Consider the following 20868-nt stretch of genomic DNA (forward strand, 5'->3'; position numbering starts at 1 on the left):
TACAGAGTTAATCACGAACTCATTATTCCATCCAAGAAGCATATATCACCCTAAGCCAATTAACTGACAGGATAAAAATTAATTCAATTTCAACAAAATTTTGAGTATAACAAGCATCTTAAGGATTCTTACAAGAATTAACATGATGTTCATAAGAGCATTACAAGTTCTCGTAATGCTATTTCACATATTGTAATCATATTCAATTTTGAATGGCCATTTGTGTTACAAGCATAAATTTTCTTTAAGGTCTTTTAATTCTAGACATGAATTTTATTCTGAAGCTTTTCTATGACAACCCACTCAATGCATATATTGTTGTTCCACATTATGCTGATTTGACTTTCATTGGTTGATTTGGTTCTAGACATGACATTATTCACTACCTTTTTTATATATTATTTTTTTGTAGTGAGGTTCTAGCCTGAATGAATGTATTAATCATCGAAGTTGTGAACCTTGGTCGAGATCCTTACAAATATATTTTCAAATTGGACCTCAAATAGTTTTCTCAGTCACCCCCTGTACACAGATACTGAAATTGTAGTTAATTACAAAATTAATATTGAATTAACACAAGTTTAATTGAGAAGTATTATGTACCTCAATAGGCTAGATTATTATTGACCGGGAAGCTTTATCTTAGAGTAGTTGGTTTCCTAAATATTTAGCGCAATGACACTCTGAATTAGGTATGCTAGCTAAGGAATTTTTTTTTAAAGGCAAAGGAAACTCAAGACTCACATGTTTCCAATCAATATAAATATTTAAATTTCTTCTCTAGTTTTCTCTATTTATCATCTTCTTAAAACTTTACTTTCTAAATGCATTGATGGGGAAATAAAGATCTTCTAGGAACTAAAGGCTAATCATGTTTAATACTTATAATTCTTTGTTTTTATCTAATAATTTAAAAAATATTGTACAAGTGTTTTCAAAGAGCAACACTTGTCACTAACATCATAAGAAGGAATATCCAAGGAGAATTACCACTGATCCACCACCACCAAATTCAAGAGAAAACAAAAATCCACTACTAAAGAGATAGTAACAATGATCATCCCTAGTCTCTCCCTTATCACAAAATTATTACCATCAAAATTTGCATTTCCAATTATGTCATGTGCGTTGAAGCGATAGTAACATTTTCACTCTCTTACCTAATGTCTCCCATTTTTGAAACTCCTGGGGAAGGGCAAGGCCATCTTCGCAGTACTTCAAAATACAACGAGTTCCATTTTTTCCCATATTGATAATCGTTGACTTAAGTATAGTCAAAGTATTGACGGCCCATAGGAACTCAACCTTTGAACATTCCATTTGTAAATGACCTCATAAAGAAAGTTCAATAAACCTGCATGAAATAGTGAAACAAAAGTTGCATACTTGTGAAGATGATCAGACTGCAGGTGATCAATATGTCTCAAATCTATATTTAGTTCTTTTACTATGCATATAAATGGTTTGTTATATAAAAGACTTATATCCACCAGATAAATAATCATTTTCTTACTATTCTATCCTTATCCTTGGCTGATCTCTGGTCTCTGCAACACGGTCCTATAGGAATTGGAATCTCATCCATATCTCGCACGAGCTCTGAGATATCCCATCGCCTACTTTCTCTCCCCCATCCCCTGCTCTCTCTCTCTCTCATGTCTCCCATCCCCTACTCTCTCACACTCTCCCCAATCCCCTACTCTCTCTCTTCTCTCCCATCCCCTACTCTCTCACACTCTCACTCTCCCATCCCCTACTCTCTCACACTCTCACTCTCTCCCATCCCCTACTCTATCTCTCTTACACATACACCCCCATCCCCCCTCTCTCTTTCCCTCTCCCATCGCCTACTTTCTCTCCCCCATCATTGTACTCTCTCTCTTTGCCACCCCCTACTCTCACACTCTCACATTCTATCCCATCCCCTTCTCTGTCTCTCTTACACACACACTCCCATCCCCTCTCTCTTTTCCTCTCCTACCACCTACTTTCTCTCCCCCATCGTCGTACACTCTCTCTGCCACCCCCTACTTTCTCAAAACACATCACTCCCCATCCTCCCTACTTTCTCTCCCATCCCCTCCCTCTCTCTTCCTACTCTCTCCCATCCTTTACTCTCTCTCACTCTCCCTCTCCCACCACCTACTCTGTAATACCCCGCCAAGGGATCCAAAGAATTAGCCTAGAATTTCACTAAGTTTGGTAACATTTTTTTTTTTTTTTTCAAAAAATAACATGAAAGTAAATACCACATATAACTTGTACATAATAACAGAAGCAATAGCAATGTCCATCTAAAAGTAAACATAACATACATAACCGATTTCATTCTTTAAGAATCCCTTAATGTTGAGTTACATCTAAATTTACTAACATGCATGAATCCATCCAGTACAACATCCACATGAAATAATAATGATAAGTCCAATGTTCATACATTACATTTCCAAATGCTCAATCATCCACTGTACATGTCACAGGGTATGAAGGCTTAAAATAATATACATATGTGAAATAAGGTACATCATCCTATTCTAATCCATGATACATCAAAGACAATCACATGATACATCATCATAGAATACATATACATCCATCGTAAGATCAAACATAACTAACTAAGTGCACGGTTCCTCCCAACCATTAATAGCATCATTAGACCATCGTGGGCCCTAGCCATCCCTCCGTGTGTAACATCCCAAATCACCGAAGAGATCATTGGTTTTAACATAGTAGGAATGTCACTCCTAACATATATAACATCATATGTAGAAAGAAATCTAACATGCAAATATAAGCATAAGATAACATCATCTAACATATGCTAATCATCAATGAAAGGATACATATCCACCATCATGAAGGATGCATTAGCCACAATGTCTCAATGAATCTCAAATGATAAGAGTGGAAAATACACTACCACCCGACCGCGTGGTACCTAAGTGGTCCACTCCCACCGTGCTGAGGAGATAATCTCAAGTCCCAAACAGGCTATCCATAACACATAGCACAAACCTCTATAGTCCAAGAATCCTAAAAGTATACTAACTCAAAGGTTCCAATCACGAAACTGACATCTACTTCCCAGAGGCACACAATGACATGTAGGAACCTACTATGCAAGAGGGAAAGTGTCATCGCATTTATCACGTACAAGTTACCCTGGCAGTTAGCTAAACTCCATGGGTCCATACTAATCTCATGTGGCCACTAGTATCCTCTCATACTGACAAGGCATACTATGGAATGCAAGGTCACAACCATGCATTCTCACTACTCCCATCCTAGCCTATACAAGCACTCAAGGCATGGGCGAGAACAAAACACTTATCTTTTTAGATTCATTCAGTTAGTATTAGGTGTGAATGTTATCACTTATTAATCCAACTTACAATGAGTTACCCTAGCAACCTCTTAGGGCCCTGGCCCCCATTGCAAGCCACTTCCCGACAATACATGCAGATATCCTACCCTAATGCTCATGGACTCATAAATCTCAAAATTACAAAAGATAATCCATAAAATCATCAAATATGCATAAAAGTATCAAATCTCCATGAGCAAGCATCCATAGAAAATCATGACCACAACAGCTCTCTATTGGCAACTGAAGCATCACTGATAATCAAAAGTATCCAGTGGTTCTCAATAACAAAAATATATCTCAAACACACTAATTGAAGACTCCAAAAATGGTTGAGTCAAACATGTCACAACATGACATCATCAAGAATAAATCCACATTTCAGTCCCATCATGGCGACTAGAAAACAACCAAGGATAACTGATCGATGACCAAAAATAATGGTTAAGTCAAGTGTCTCATAAATAAGAATCTCAACTATAACAATCAGTATTCACATCCAATACATAGAGCATTCCATCACATAACCATGGTTGGGTATAAAGATCAAGATTAAAACATCATCATGGCATCACAATCACATAACCCCCAAGCCTCTAGTAGACGTCCTATATTGGTCAACACTAGTCAACCCAAAACCCAAAACAATAGCATAAAGAATACACAATATAAACACATGTTTTGGTTTTGCTAAGTTTACAACTTAAATGCAAAAGTCTCAGTTTACGTTCCAAGTTGGATAATGAATGGAGCAACATTTTGTATGTTTTTCCTAGCCCACGTAATTGTTGATAGATAAAAGTTTTTCCCTCTAACTCTTAGAACTCAATTATCTAAATTTTTTTAAGAATATACGTTATACGTTATTCTAGTATTGAGTTACCATAACTCAATTTATAATATTGAAAAGGGCTAAAATATTTGATAATTTAAATGTTCTAACTTTTAAATTTACCTTAATTAGACTAAATTCTAATTAAGTAATTTTGATTAATTAAAACCCATATTATTTATTTAAAAACTCTAAATAACTTTGAATATTAAAATTTCATTATTATTAAATATATATACATATATATATATATATATTAATATTATATATATATATATACACATATATTTACATATATATATATATATATAATAAATAACATATAACAATATTTACTAATGCATATAACAATTAATATTTAATTTTAATACAAAATAAAATTTTGTTTAAGCGACTTATAACAAAGCCGAATGTATTTATAAACAAAGGCGAGTTTATACTCGCACCACCATTTATATACGGCAGCGCCGTGCAACCTACCTCTATCGCAGGGCCTGCGATAGCAGGGCCGCTGCTGGCAGCTTTGAAGAATGGGTCGGGTGGAATAAAAACCCCCGCCCTTCTTAAAACAAAGGTTTTGAAAAAAAAAATTTCACATACATATCGCATATGAATATATTTTTCACAAATCGTTTACTATTAATGATTTCAGTCTTATAAATATATTATATATTTTTTGAAAAACGTTTCAAATAATGATTTTTTATATATAATTTTTAAAGAAACATTTGTAGATTCTTTTTAAAAGAACTTATATATATATATATATATATATATATATATATATATATATATATATATATATATATATATATATATATATATATATATATATGTATGTATGTATATATATGTATGTATATGTATGCAGATTCGAAAATATAAACATGTATATTTAACAATGAGCATAAACACAATCTATTTAAAGATTCTAATTTTCAGAATTTTCTTATAAACCATTTGGCCTCAAAATTTATCCATTAAATCATTTAATGGTTTTGGCTGCGAATTTAAACCCTAGCCCTGTGTTCTTTTCAAATTTATGCATATGAAATTTTCAAATAAACTAAACTACCCATATGCATTAAAAAAATTACGAAATTCCTCAGAAGACATATGGAAACACGAAAAAGACAAGGAATTCATGATGCGAAAATAGCATAAGTAAAATCACAAGAATCTACCTGAATTTTGATGCTAAATCGCTCTTCCTCAGAAAACCCGCAGAGCAAGCTCCTCCATTCTTCAGAGTTCTCGAGTCCTCCAATGCTCCAATTGCACTCCAAACGCTATCCCTAAGCTTCTAGGAATGCTTGAATATAAAGAGCTCTCAAGAAACCTTTGGAATGCTTCTTGAAACAACTGGAAGGTGTCACCAACTAAGCATGGGTCTTTGCCAACCTTTTTGATGAGTCATACAGTTGTAGACACCTTGTGCTTAATTGATGCACTAACCCCCGTGTTGTTGACACATGTTAATTCCCATGCAAGCTTATAACTCCAATTTACTTTTTAAAATAATTTCTATTTTAATTTTATAACTTTCTTTTTTAATTTTTATAACTTTTATTATTATTATTTTATTTATTAATTTATTATTATTTTTTATAATTATTATTAATTTTAATTTCTAGTTTTCTTTTATTTAATTCCTTTCTCCAATAATTCACATTTAATTAATTACAATCAAAATATCAAAGATCGTGATATTTTATTAATTTTCTCAAATAAATAATTTATTAATTAAATCTATTTATTAAGACTTAATTAATGGAAAATTCACCATAGACCTCCAAGATAAAATATGAAAAACCATCATAGAACAAATCATACAAAATAAATCTAAAGGGTTAAAAATCACGAAATATGTCATCTAACACATTTGGTGGGTATTCAACTTTGATACTTGTCCTAACTCACTAGGACAAATGGTTTTTAGGTTTGGGATTTGGACTTGAGAATCTATCTCCCTTCTCTTATCATTGAGATAGTATAATAGGGTACGCTCATCCTGGCAATTCAGGGAAGTCAATACCCAATACCTGCAACCTGCAGAAAAACCATGCATGTACATACAATATATAATGCTAAGCTAAACAAACAATGGCAGGAAGTGGTGCATCGTGTAGACCCCAACTAAGCAGGTGACTACGACTCCCTTCCTTAACCACATCAAAAATGTCATACAATAAGAAAACACGCACACCATACACATGCAAGTATGGGGTAAGTAACCATAATAAAACACATGAGATAATATACCATCTAACTAATCATCATTAATAACTGAAAACAATGTAATGATCATCATACATACATGAAATGTAAAGTCTAAATGATCTCATTATATATCAACTGAATCCCTGTCATAATATCTTATAGTGTCAAAACAACACCACTAAACCATCAACATAAAACTAGTCTACATAGTCTGATAATAATAGCAACACTAAGTTTAGAAAAGATGTGAACGAGGGTAGGCACTACATACTCTCTCTACCTCTCTCACCCCCTCTCCTCTCCCATCCTCGACTCTTTAGATCTCTCACACACACTCTTATCCCCCCTATCTCTCTCCCTCTCCTACCACCTAATTTCTCTCCCCCATCCCCTACTCTCTCTCTTCTCTTCCATCCCCTAATTTGTCACTCTTACACACATTCCCATTCCCCCTCTCTCTCCCTCTCCCACTGCCTACTTTCTCTCCCCCATCGTCGTACTCAATCTACCACCCCCTACTCTCTCTCACACTCATACTACTACTACCTACTATCTCTCTCTCTCAATTTCTCTCTCTCCCTCTCTACTCTCTCTCTCTCTCCCATCTTGTACAAGCTCTCTCTGCCTCTCCCACTCTCTCTCCCACCACCTACTTTCTCTCCCCCATCCCTTGCTCTCTCTCGTCTCCCATCCCCTACTCTCTCACACTCTCACACTCTCCCCTATCCCCTACTCTCTCTCTCCTCTCCCATCCCCTACTCTCTCACACTCTCACTCTCTCCCATCCCTTACTCTATCTCTCTTACACATACACCCCCATCCCCCCTCTCTCTTTCCCTCTCCCACCGCCTACTTTCTCTCCCCCATTGTCGTACTCTCTCTCTCATTCACCCCCTACCCTCACACTCTCACACTCTCTCCCATCCCCTGCTCTATCTCTCTTACACACACACTCCCATCCCCCCTCTCTCTTTTCCTCTCTCATCACCTACTTTCTCTCCCCCATCATCGTACTCTCTCTCTGCCACCCCCTACTTTCACACTTTCACACTCTCTCCCATCCCCTACTCTCTCACTTTCATAGATACACACACTCTTATCCCCCCACTCTTCTTCTTCTCTCCCATTCCCTACTCTCTACATCTGTCACACACACTCCCATCCCCCCTATTTCTCTCCCTCTCCCTCTCCCTCTCCCTCTCCTACTGCCTACTGTCTATCTCTCTCAAGTTCTCTTTCTTCCTCTCTACTCTCTCTCTCTCTCTCTCTCTCTCTCTCTCTCTCTCTCCCATCCCTTACTCTCACTCTCTCTCCCATCCCCTACTACTTTCTCTCAAACTCTCACACTCTCTCCCATCCTTTACTCTATCTCTCTTATAAATAAATACACATTCCCATTCCCCCCTCTCTCTCTCTCATAGTCCTTGTCCCACTGCCTACTCTCTCTCATAGTCCTTGTCCCACTACCTACTCTCTCTCATCCCCTACTCTATCTCTCTTAAATGCTTCCATTCCACCTCTCTCTCCCTCCCACTCCCTCTCCCATCACCTACTCTCTCTCTCTCTCTCTCTCTCTCTCTCTCTCTCTCTCTCTCTCTCTCTCTCCCTCTCTCTCCCATCCCTCTACCATTGCCTACTCTCTCTATCTCTCTCCCCTCTCTCATTCTTGACTCTCTCTCTCTTTGACACACACACACCCATCCCACCTCTCTCCTCTTCCATCCCCTACTTTTTCTCTCACTTTCTCTCCCTCTCCCACTCCCTCTCCCACTGCCTACTCTCTCTCTCACTCTCACTCTTACTCTCTCCCTCTCCACTCTCTCTCTCTCTCTGCTACCCTCTAGTCTCTCTTAAATTTTCACACTCTCTCCTATCCCCTCCTCTCTCTCTCTCTCTCTCTCTCTCTCTCTCTCTCTCTCTCTCTCTCTCTCTCTCTCTATCTCTCTCTTTCTCTCTCTCTTACACACATTTCTATTCCCCCCTGTCTCCCTCTCCCATCGCCTACTCTCTCTTCCATCCCCTACTCTCTCTTGAGCTACTTTGTCTTCACCCTCTCCCATTCCATACTCTCTCTCTTTCACACACATGCACTCTCATCCTCCTCTCTCTCAAGTTCTTCCTCTCCCACTCTGTCTCCCATCACCTACTCTCTCTCTCCTCCATCCCCTACTCTTAATCTCTCTCTCCCAACCTGTACTCTCTCTCACACTTCCTCTCTCTCCCATCCCCTACTTTAAATCTTTTTCCCCCATCTCACACTCTCTCTTTTCCACCCGTACTCTCTCTCACACTTCCTCTCTTTTCCACCCCTACTCTCTCTCTCTCTCTCTCATCCTATACTCTCTTTGCCACCCCTACTTTTTCTCACTTTCTCTCTCCCATCCTGTACTCTCTCCCCTCTCCTATCCCCTACTTTCTCTCTATCTCTTTCATGCACACACATAGCCATTCCCCTATCCCCCCCCACCTAGTTCTCTTTTGCAACTTACATATTAATAGTGTGTGTGCACTATAGTGCTTGCGTCCTATAGCGCGCACGTGCTATTTAGAGCTAAGGTTTAAATAACGTGTGCACGCTATAGTGCGTGCGCACTATCAGGCGCACGCGCTATTTAAACCTTAATCAAACCCAAGCCTAAGGCTTGGTTTTGCCTTGGAGATCCAACCCAAAGGTTTCAATTTGATGAACAGGCATGAGACGTGTTTTCCAGCAAACATACAAAAAATGATTATTTTTTCTTCTGTGCTCCCCTTCAAGATTTCTCATGGTTGGGTATCGATAAGATCAAGTTACATAGCATTATAGGTCTCTGTGTTAGTTATCTAATCATATAATTTATTTTTAATTTGAACTATTTCAAGCCTTTCATCTATAATTTCTTTTGAATGTATGTTCATTTTTTGTCAAAAACCACCACGTACTAATTGGGCTATAGATTTGAGCTCGTTCATCGAGTTTTGTAACAACTTAGTTTTTTAGAAACTAGACTCCATTCTACACACTTTAAAAAAAAAAATTTGATTTTAGATTAGTTTTCAATTATTTCTAGGGGGGAGCACACAGATATTTCACATTTTTGGGATGTGTCTAGTTAAAAAATTCGTTAAAAAAAATAGACATTATAAAATTACTTGAAAAATCTGGGATAAACTACATAGTGTTAAGTAACTTTTGACTAGAGCAATTAAAAAAATTTCAAAAAAAAAGTTAAAATTTTAGGGGGGCCACACTTTGTACTGTGCTATGTTTTTTTGGAATAAACAGTACCACTTTTTGTGGCCCCCTTTTTTGAGGACCTAAAACTAAACCATTTTGAAAAAAAATAGTAGTTTAGAAACTAGATTCAAAGGACTACGACTTTTTTTTTTGTCATATCTAAAAATTTTGAGCGTAACTATCTTCAAATTCTTGTTGAAGTTCAAAATTTGCAGATTTCAAGAAAAAGGTGTTCACTTATACCCCCCTTCTGGCACCACAACTTTGTGCACTTACCCATGGCATTTATTGTTGTAAAAGATGAATCTGGAAATGAAGGAGATGGCACTAATCTCTCATGTTAGAAAAAATGATATAGATCAAATATTAAAAGTGGTTTCTTGCATCATATGACTGGAGACAAAACAAAGTTTGAGCACATGGAATATTATGATGGTGGTGGTGTGAGATTTGGAAACAATGAACCTTGTTGCATAAAAGTAAAAGGAAAAGGATGTATCTTATTGACCAATGAACTTATATGTGACAATACTTATTGGGTTGAAGGACTAAATAATAATCTACTAAGCGTGGCATAGTTGAATAATATAGGATTCAAGGTAGAATTTATGAATGGGAAGGAAAAATTGTTGGATGGAAAAGGAAATCTCGTTGGATCTGGCAAACAAACAAAAGGTGACCTATTTTATCTAGATCTAGGTGAAAGTTCATGTTTTATTGCTCAAGTAGAAGAAAGTTGGTTATGACACAAAAGATCATGTCATGTAAGCTTTGATAATCTAGTTAAAATAAGTTTTAAAAAAAGAGTAAGAGGTATTCCTTGCTTGAGGAAACCTAATATGGGTCTATGCAAAATCTATCAAATTGTTAAGATGGGAAAGACTAGTTTCAAAAGCAAGAACTATAATTTTGCAGAAGTCTTAGAGCTTGTTCATATAGATTTTTGTGGACCTATTGGAATAGAGAGTTACAGTGGAGATAAGTTTTTCATTCTTTTTGTTGATGACTATTATAGAATGATGATTGTAATGTATCTAAAAGAAAAATTAGAAGCTTTTCAAAAATTCAAGTGCTATCTAGCAAGAGTAGAAAAAAAAATTGGAAAGAAGTTAAAATTTTTGAGATCAGACAAAGGTGGTGAATTCATTTCCAATGAATTTTGTATTGAAAAAGGAATTAAAAGACAAGTATCAGCCCCTAGTACACCCCAGCAGAATGGTATAGATGAAAGAAGGAACAAATCCATCATGGATTATGCAAAAACACTAATGATAGAAAAGAATGTTACAATCAAATATTGGAAGAAAGAAATTAGCACTGCAGTACATACCTTGAATAAAGTATAGTTGAAAATAGATTCAAATCAAACTCCTTCTGAACTATGGTATGGCTACAAACCTAATGTAAGTTACTTCAAAGTATTTGGCAAAAAATGTTACATCTTGAAAGAATCTAGGAAAGTTAAATTTGATGGCAAATGTGATGGAAGCATATTCCTAGGGTACTCCTGCAGAAGTAAAGCTTATAAATGTTTGAATTTGTCTACTCATAAAATCATAGAAACTGCACATGAGAATTGATGAGTTTTTAGAAAAGAGTGAAGAAGAAAGCAAAAAGGAGCGTGAGAATTATAGATAATTTGTCTACTATGAACCTGACACCCTACCAAATCTATTTGGTAGACAAGAAGCTTCACCTCCCAAGTCCCCAAAATCTCTCAAGTCACAATTAGAGGTTATCAAGCTATTACTAGAGAAAACTAAGTTTGATGGACTCGAGTCGTAAACAATGGGACCCAAGCTTAATACTGAAGTTCATGAAGAAATTAGTAAAACAAATTCCAAACCCAAAGAACCTGTGCTAGAAAAATATGTTAGAAGGCATCATGCACCTAACCAGATGATTGGAGACAAATTAGATGGAACAATGACAAGAAACAAATTGAAAGGTACATGTTTACTTGTTGAATTTGAACTTAGAAATGTTAAAGATGCTTTGGATAAGGAAAGTTGGATTGAAGTAATGAATGAGGAAATATAACAATTAGAGAAGAATAAAACCTGGAATCTTGTTCCTAGACCCAAGGATAAAAATATAATTGTCACTGAGTGGGTATTTAGAAATAAGCTAGAGGAAAATGGAAAAGTTTCCAGAAACAAAGCAAGGTTGCTATGTAAAGGCTATTCTCAAGAAGAAGGTATTGACTATGGTGAAACTTTTGCTCATGTTGCAAGATTAGAAGGTGTTAAAACTTTACGAGCATATGCATCCCATGGAGGTTTCAAAGTTTATCAAATGGACGTAAAATCTACATTCTTGAATGAAATTTTTGATGAGGAACTCTACATTTAACAACCTGAAGGTTTTGTAGATCCTAGAAAAAGAGACATGGCTTGCAAATTACACAAGGCATTATATGGTCTCAAGAAAGCTCCCAAAGCTTGGTATAAAAGACTTCATATGTAATTACTTAGTACAAATTTTTTTTTAAAGAACAAAGGATAACAATAGTCTATATATCAAAGAAGGACTAGACAAAATGGTTATATTGGCATAAATATTCATTGATGATACTTTATTCATAGGAAATGATGACTTATGCAAGGAATTTTTAGAAGAAATGAATAAATAATTTGAAATGTTTATGTTTGGAGAGATATAATTATTTGTTGGATTGCAGATCTAGTAGAGGAAAGATGGCATCTGCATTACTCAATCTAAATATATCAAGGAGATACTAAAGAAATTTGAAATGGAACAAGACTAGTTGGAACCCCTATGTCTACTAGACATAAACTTTCCAAAAATGATGATTCCAAAGAGGTGGATCAAACCACATACAAATCAATGATTGAAAAATTGTAGTGTGTAGTGCATACAAGGTCTAGTATTGCATTAGCAGTCAGTATGGTGGCAAGATTCTCAGCAAATCCCAAAGAAAACCACATGATGACAGTCAACAGAATCATGAGAAATCTAAAAGGAACTAAAGAATATGGTTTATGGTACAAAATAGGAGGAAATTTTAATTTAAAAGTATTCACAGATGTTGATTGGGTAGGAAGTATTGATGACAGAAAAATCACTAGTGGTGGAGCATTCTTTCATGGTAAAAGACTAGTGTCTTGGACAAGCAAGAAACAGAATTATATCTCTCAGTCCATAGTAGAGGCAAAATATGTGGCAGCAAGAGTCAATAGTTCTAATATTATTTGGTTCTGATCCGGTGGATATTTTCACCAAAAATTGAAGTATCTTCAAAACTCCAATAATCGGCATCAGTTTAAAGTCTTCAAAATTCTGGACCCAATGCAATTTGAATGGACAAAAATGGAGTCCATATGCAAAAGTTACAGTCAGTCAAAGGTTGGTCAAACCGAGTATGGAGGTCATCAAAAAGGTGAAAAAATAATCATCTCCAAAGTGCACAACAATGGATTTCAAAACAAAGAGCTCATCAAGAACTTCCCAACGATGTTCGATTCGTCAAAATCAGAGCTCGTATGTGAAAGTTGAGACAATTTGAATCTGATGGAAAAAAATGGGACTCTGATGATGTCAACATGACATCATCATGTTGACACAACAGCACTTGGCAAAAAGAAAGGCTTCTATGAGGTTTGAACCTACAACCGAGTAGCACAAACAACATTGTCTTAATCGTTAGACCACACAAGCATTTTGAAATTCATTTGAGGGAATTCAACTTTAAATCTTAACTACCGCCAATTTCGATTAGAGAGACCGCTAACAGGGTTGGAACCCCCGACTGGCAGCCTAGCCAAAATTGTTCTGCCATTGCGCTATTTCAGCGCTTGAGGAGTTGGATGTGCGACATGTTATTTATCTTTTAAACTAATCTCTCGCCAACCTTAGTAAAATAAGGTTTTTTTGTTATTTTTAACCCCAAAATTGGTAAAAGCCAAATCTTTTTAAAATGGCTAAAGGGTTGTTCCGAGGGGGAAATTAATTGAACGACCTATTATTGTAAATTTTGTTATAGCCTTATTTTGGCTAATTTTTTGTATAAAAGGGGGTTAGGAGACTCTTAGAGGGCATTCAGAAAGTGGAGAGAACGTCCAAGTGCTGAGAGTAAGGGAGATGTGATCAGTCCTGTACTTTGGAATAGTGTTATGTTGTTGTACTTGAAAGGAGTGATTTTGTAAACAATTGTACCTGATATTGGAGTTAATCGGATCGGTCCCCCTATTGGAGCAGGATCCGGAGACGGAGTCCATACGGATGAACTCCGAGATCAAATTGTTTGCCTCTTCTTTCTCTCAATTTCTCTTTTATCAGCTTAATCTTGTTGTTCTCTTATTTCAATTATGTTAATTTGATTCATTAAAGGTTTAAATTAACTTTATGTAATTAGTTAGCATTCCTCTGTAATAGTCCTAGATCCTAATCAGATCAAGTTCAAACAAAACTATTAGCATGTATGAAGATAGAGATCAAGGATCCAGTAGTTATATACTATGATAACACCAGTGCAATCAATATATCAAAGAATCTAGTATGCATACCAAAATGAAACACATTACTATAAAATATCATTTCTTAAGAGAATTAGCACAAGATAAAGAATTAAGTTTGGAATATGTGAATACTATTGATGTAAATAAGTATTCACTATTTACACTTTACTTAAGTTTACTTAGGTCAATGCATTATTTTATTATTTCTTAGTTTGACACCTAGGAGTTTGTGTACTTTTATGAGTTTTCATGTTGACAACACAGAAGTAAACAACTTCAATTCAATACATGGTGTCTATAACACTAGAGTTTGCATAATTAACTAAGTTGTCATGTAGACAACATATTTTTTTGCACTCTCATTCAAGTACATGGTGTCTACAACATTATTTTTCATGCTACATCTTTATAGGCTTATCCTCTTATCATCACACTAACTTCTATGCTTAATGGAGGATAACCCACACTTTGTGGACATGTGCTTGGTTGTAAGACTTATCAATATGCTAATTCCTAGGCATTCTAGAAGCATTCCAAAGGTCTTTATATTCAAGCACTTCTATTGGATATAATGCAAAACATGCAATGACAATACATCAATTTTGGATATTATTATTTTGATCATACCTTGTTGGTCTATTCTTTTGCTTGTGATTGAGTTCCTTGATCTTGGATGATTTTCCCTAAGGAAAATTCTTACATGGTATCAGAGCTATACCAAATTCTTACATGGTATCAGAGCTTGGGGAATTTCTCTTCACAGAGCCATTCAAGACTATTTTTCTTGCTCATCTCACTGAGGGCCTCAACCAAGATCTAGAGTATCATAGTCATTGGGAGCATCTAGAGCCATAGAGGACCTCGCCATTGCATCTGAAATGTCGATTCAGTGAATTTTGACTATAAATTTTCCTACCCTAGGCTATAGTCAAATCTAAGGAAAAAAAAAAATTTCAAACCAGCACCCAAAGGCCCGATTTACGAAATTGGTATGATCATTTTAGATCTCTAAATTTAATTTTTAGATCTGCATGTTTTGTTATTTCAGTCTCTACAATTTCTCTGCATTATTTTTTGGATCTATGTATTTTGTTCCAAAAAATTTTGGCCATCAAGCCTATAGAGGAGAAATTTTTTGCAAGACAAGATTGGTGTTTGTTGGTGCAAATCAAATATTGGCAACATATTCAAAAGGTCAAAAAAACCCCAAATTGACTTTTGTTTCATCAAAATTGGAAACTAAGGTGAAATCTAGAGTCAATTGATTTTTGGAGGCATGACAATGGCAATTCAAAAAACATAATTACAGAGGTGATTTTCAAATAGGGATATCACCCTCATATGGACTCCTTTTTTCAAGCAATTTTTTTTTGTTTTGGGGTAGAATTTCGTGATCTACACATTGGTGCAGGATGTTTCATACCTTTATTCCTAAATTTTTCTGCAAGTAACAAATCCCATTTTTTGCAACCTCAAATGCTTAGTACGGGCTCATCTAGACACATTTTTAGGTTTTTTTTTTTTTGAAAGTGTGTAATTTTTTGTCTACTTTCTAGATCTACAATTAGATTATAGGCTTGTGTGGAAAAAAAATATCACTTTCATACTTAGGGCCTTTTTTGCATTGTCTTGCTTTGATTACTTTTTCAAATTGTTGTACATCAGAGCTATAGTTCTTAGTGACAGATATTAACCTCAAAAGGTCGTTGTAAATGGAAAAATCAAAATCTCACTTTGTACATTTTGACAAGTGGCCTCTTGTACATGCACTACATATAAAGCATCAAATCATATATTTGGGGGGTTGATTCATTTTTTTGCATCTTGGGGGGTACATTGATTAGTACATCATGGATGAGGAAGATTTAATTACCTTGACAACATAAAACTATAAGCAATGGAGTCAATTGGTTCTCACTTATCTTAGTTAGCATAATGCATTGCCATATTCGAAAGGACTTTCATACAATGGTGACACTAGTTCCATCATTTGTCATGCCCTCTTTCTACATATGGATATGGAGGTTATGGATTCACTTGATGACATAAAGTCAACTAATTTATATGATATTTGGATGTATCTTTGGGAGATGTATGGATATCCACACATTCATCCCTTCCCAAAAGATCTTGTAGCTCTAGTTGTGGTTGCATCCTCTCCAAATGAGATCACACCTCCTTATGCTTCTATTGCTACTAATGATCTAGTTCTAGCCACAGATGCTTCTGATTTAGTGCGGTAGGAAATACTATTTCTTCCTACTTCAGCTTCATGGGATGACTTGCTTCCATCCATTGAAGGTTTTTTCATGGAGTCTCACATTGAAGATTTAGTAGACATCATCAATGATAATCATCTTCTCCTTGTTGAGGAAAATACTTCATCCATTGCCACAATGATAGGTTCATGTACTTCAGCACAACAGAGTACACCTTGTCTTCCAGTTCCAGCATTAGCGGATGACTTCTTGATAGACATTGAAGGTTTGTTTGTGAAGTCCCACATAGCAGATTTGAGAGACATCATTAATGATATGCATCTTTTCTTTGATGAAGAAGATCCTTCTTTAGTTGTCGCAAGGGCTCATTTTGACCCTCCTATCTATTCTCTACATGATTTATTTGATTGTGGATCCTTATGAAAAATAGTTGTAGGAGGTCTCTTTATCATTCAAGGAGACAGTTGGTTCTTTGGGATAGATTCTACATCCATCCTTGCTAGATCTGCACTTCCTCTTTTTAGCAGTATTGGAAGGGACGACCATTAGCATTGACACAGGGACAATTGAGTAGGTTTCAAAGACACCATTCATCATCAAGATTCTTTCTACACATTGGGGAAGCATCTCATTTGTACCTCTGTCATTGTTTCTTCCAAAGGGGAGGGACATTATTCAACAGTCATGGATCAGCTTCTACATTGGAGCAGCTATCACTGATGGGCATTCTACATTTGGAGGGGGGGGGACTATCTTGTCTTCTTCTTCTTCTCTTTTATGGGGGGGACTTTTTCCTCTTATGGGGTTTTTTCCTTCTACTTCTCTTTTGTATATACTTGATCTATGTTATAATGGGGGGCTCTTGGTTACTCCATCCATCTGTGCATCTTGTTTTTTTTCATCTCTTTTTTTGGGAGAGGGTTTTTCCCACGAGGTTTTACCTCTTTCTTTGCTTTATGAGAGATTGCATTGCATTATGTACATGGGTACCTAACATGGCCTAGTAGCCAAGATCCATCATGCATTTTCATCCTAGTTTTCATAAGCTTAAGTGCATTCCCCTAAGTTGCATTTAAGGGGGGGTGTTGGTGTAAATAAGTATTCACTATTTACACTTTACTTAAGTTTACTTAGGTCAATGCATTATTTTATTATTTTTAAGTTTGACACTTAGGAATTTGCATACTTTTCCGTGAACCCACAATAATGGGTTCCACTTTAGTGGGACGAACAAACTTATAGAAGTTGCAAAATTTTTGAAATTCAAAACACCGAATGTTCATGTGAACCCCACTGACATGTTCACGCAAACATGTAACAGACATATGTTCGCGCGAACATATGGTGCATGGATTTCCAGCGGTTAAAAATGCTTTTCTAACTTTTCCCAATTCATTTTCACAGCGACTACTATTCATTTTGCATGTTCGGGCGAACGTGTGATTTGTGCTACCTCCATCAGCGTCATCCTGTCACTTTCATCCTGATTCTCGTCAATGGGTGTGTCAAAATATTATTAATTTAAAGTTTTCAACATTTTTAAAGTATTTTTTTATGTTATCAAAGTAGATTTTAATGTTTTCAATGCATTTTTTTATATTTTTAAAACATATTTGAATGTTATTTACGTTTTTAATGGTTTTGAAAACATAATGTTAATTTAATATTTTTATTGTTTATTTATATTAATTTAGAAAATAGAAAATTATTATATAGAAAACATTAGAAAATATTAGGAAAAATAGTAAAAAAAACTATAATATAAAATTTAGGAAAAACATTAGAAAATTTAGAATTTAATATAAAATTTAGAAAAAACATTACAAAAATATTAGAAAATTTATAATTTAATATAAATTTTAGAAAACAAATTTAGAAAAAACATTAGAAAAACGTTAGAAAATTTATAATAATATAAATTTTAGAAAACAAATTTTTAAAAAATTAGAAAAACATTAGAAAAATTATAATAATATAAAATTTAGAAAACAAATTTAGAAAAACATTAGAAAAAATATTTTTTTAAAATTAGAAAACATTACAAAATTTATAATAATAATAATTTTAGAAAACAAATTTAAAAATGTGTGTGTGTGTGTGTGTGTGTGTGTGTGTGTGTGTGTGTGTGTGTGTGTGTGTTAATGTTAAATGTAGACATGTATTTTTTTGATATTAATGTTTATGTATATATGTCAAATTCACTTTAATGTCTTAATCTTAGAAGTTTAATTAAATGACATATCTTAAGGGTCTAGATCCTAAATTGTACATGTAAAAATATAGATTAGAATGTATAATTTTTTATTTTGAACATAGATGTACATGTATATTTGTTCATGGTAAATAGTAGATGTATGTACATGATTTTAATAAATTCACATTTTTATATGTATAATTTTTGTATATATTAACTATTGATCTTAATTTATCTTATAACTAAGTGTAATTAACTATATTTAATAACACGTGTCTTAAGGGGAGATCCTAAATCATGCATAAGAATGTAGATTAAAATGTATATTTTATTTCATAAATGTACATGTAAATATGTTCATGTGTTAGATATAGACGTGCATACATATGTTTTCAATATTCATGTTTAAATGTACATATGTTATTATTTTTAATGTCTTAATAATTAGAAGTATATAATTAACTATATAATTGAATGACATGTCTTAAGGGGAGATCCTAAATTATACATATATAAGAATGTAGATTAATTTGCGTATCTAAGTATGAATATAACATACATGTACATCCAAACCCTAACCCTAACCTAACCAAACCCTAACCCTAACCATTATCCAAACCCTAACCCTAACCTTGATCTTAAAATTTAATTTCTAAACCCAAGATTATAAATGATAATAAATACCCTAAATCATAATCTTGAACCAAATCATAAACTGCATATGCTAAGTTCTCTTATCCTAAATTCTTAACAATGGACCTTAATATTAACCCCTAAATTTAATGCTAGAAATTATGTAAGTTCGTGTAAACCCTAACAATGTCATAAGGTCTTAAATCTTACCCTAAAATTGAGCCTAATTACACTAAAATCCTATTTCAAAACCTAATTGAGGCCTAACTTACATAAAATTAAAACAAGTTAACCCTAATCCTAAATTGTTAAAAATTGCATTTGAGATACATGCACATACATTCAAACACAAGTACATACATTAAGTATTCACCCTTGTTTTAAATGATATATATGTAACCCACTTGAAACCTAAACCTCGAAACATTATCATTTAAGAGTAATATAAATAATTTATTACCCTTTAATTGAATTCTCTAATAATACCCCCCAAAGTATAATAAAATCCTAGAACAATAAATTAACTCTAAGCATAACCAAACTCTCAACTTTAAAGTTATCTTATACTTATATGAAAATTAATCCAAGTCTGGATGTGTTACAGATTATCTAGGTCCATGATGTGTGATGTATGTTCAATTACATGTGTATAATTTTTAATGTTAAAAATAAAAAATTGTGTGTACAATAGACAGTTTAGCTCTTCATACATTTCTACAAATATGGCTTCACACGATCAGCTTGATGTGGCTCCTGATGCGGCCCCTGATGTAGTTCCTACTGTGGCTGCTATTGTGGCATAGGTTGATGTGGTTCCTATTGTAACGCCTGATGCAATTCTTGATCTAGCTCCTCATGCAGCTCATTGTGGGGCTCGTGCTACAACTTTTGGTGGGGCTCGTTGTGTACCTCAACATAGGGCTTGTCGTGTAGCTCATGTTTCGGCTCCTGGTGGTGTAGGTCCTATCATGGCTCCTAGTGCGGCTCCTGTTCTAGGTCAGGCTGCACCTACAACTCCTACTAGAGGTCCTATTGTAGCACCTCCATGCATCGATATTGATGCTTTATTTGCATTTTTCAGAGTAGGAGGTTGCTAGATTGTAGCACTCTATATTGACCTCTGATGATGCTCTTTATAGAGACATATGTACTACGATATGTAGGAGTTTACAAGATTTGACAGCTAGGTTTAGAGCTCACCATTCATTTACTCCTGCCATATTAGCTTCCATATCTAGGGAGCTTAGGGTTGAGGTTTCAAAAAATGCATCATTCGATGATGTCAAGAGGGTAGCCTGTAAAGATGTCATCTAGAGAGAGCTCTTTCTAGCTTATGAGGAAACATAGGGTAGGGTGAGAGGCTACAAAGTCACACGATGCACAGACCCTAGTATTCCTAGCATGATCTATCCACAATTTTTAGCTACATATGGTCATTATGCTAATAATGACTAGATACCCCTTTATTTTGTACAGTAATTATATGTTGAGTTCCGTATAGGGCTCAATGTCAACTACTTAGATATTCTTGATTATTGCGAATAGGGGTGTGGTCGATCGTAGATTGTGACCAATACCGCAGTGTAGATCATCTGCCACCTGTAGACCTTAGATAGTTTTTTGGACTGAGGATGCCTCCTGTGACTCCTGCACATGTGCCTATTGCAGATAGAGTCATCATTGCTTCCCAAAGGGAAGCAACTGACAC

The sequence above is a fragment of the Cupressus sempervirens genome, chromosome 1 (genome assembly GCF_028749045.1).
Source record: "Cupressus sempervirens isolate cs-2001-9-10 chromosome 1, ASM2874904v1, whole genome shotgun sequence".
Lineage (NCBI taxonomy): Eukaryota > Viridiplantae > Streptophyta > Pinopsida > Cupressales > Cupressaceae > Cupressus > Cupressus sempervirens.